This window comes from Octopus bimaculoides, chromosome 11, assembly GCF_001194135.2.
Source record: "Octopus bimaculoides isolate UCB-OBI-ISO-001 chromosome 11, ASM119413v2, whole genome shotgun sequence".
Classification (NCBI taxonomy): Eukaryota; Metazoa; Mollusca; class Cephalopoda; order Octopoda; family Octopodidae; genus Octopus; species Octopus bimaculoides.
The window spans coordinates 55,313,722-55,315,001 of NC_068991.1; positions in this window are offsets into that span (position 1 = coordinate 55,313,722).

Sequence of the window (1,280 nt, forward strand, 5' to 3'; positions counted from 1 at the left end):
AGAGAGAGAGCGAGTGAGTGAGTGACGAAGTTTACCTAAACTTTCAATGGTATAGCAATATACTATATTATACATCATCATCATCGTTTAATGTCTGCTTTCCATGCTGGCATGGTTTGGACGGTTTGACTGAGGACTGGCAAACCAGGAGGCTGCATCAGGCTCCAATCTGTTCTGGCAAGGTTCCTACAGCTGGATGCCCTTCCTAACGCCAACCACTCCGAGGGCGTAGTAGGTGCTTTTTAAGTGCCACCGGCACGGGGGCCAGTCAGATGGCACTGGCATCGACCACGCTCGAAAGGTGCTTTTTCCATGCCGCCGGCGAAATTTTTTTCCTACAAGAGTTCCGGACCCCAGTTATGAACTCATTTGCATACAGCCAATCAGAGCGCGACTATCAAACTAGTGTCCACCTAGTCACGAAAATATTCTAGTTGAGTTCAGTGGAAAATGTGTTATAGCAAAATCTAACTGTTCTAAACTGGTTAATAAGGGTGACAAATATGAAATTTAGGGTATGAAGTGAAAGGTGAGCTGCTCACAGATGATGCCATAAGTATTGCTAATTTGCGTAATTTACTGGAAGATGTAAATGAGTGTAGTTTCCTAATTTTTCGACTGATTTTGTACATTCCTAATCTAAAATGTTGGTGTTGATCTGGAAACATTGGAATCAATAAGGCGTTGCGTCGTATTGCGCCCTCCATGGATATATCAATGCGTATATGCAATATCACTAATCTCAGTCTGAGTATAGGTACCTAATGTTAGCTCAATATAGAGATGGTGCTCAATTGATCTATAAGGATGGTGGGGGAGAATGTGGTGCTTATGTGAAACCTACAATGCTCTACTCGCAGAGTGACATACACCATTCTATATCTGACTATCTGTACTGTAGTAGGACACAATGTAGATTTTCAAGGTGAACTCTGATTGACTGTATGCAAATGAGTTCGTATTAGATCAGGGTACTTGATTCCACGCAAAAAATCCGAGTTTTTTAACTTAATGAAATCGTGCAGGTGAACTTCTCAAGGAGGGGATGGGGGTTCCACCCCACCCAGTTTTCCGGACTAAAAAAAAGGGTTTTGTGGCATATTAGGAGGCTACCGTAATTCATTCAACGAAAAAAAAAAAAATTCTTATGATTCCGGGATGGGGGGAGTGGGTTCCAGTTTCTCCCCCCCCCCTTTTTTTTCCTAGCAAAAATAAGGGGTTTGCAACATATTAGGAAGTCAAGGTACTTGAGTCCACGCAAAAAATCCCGAGTTTTTTTT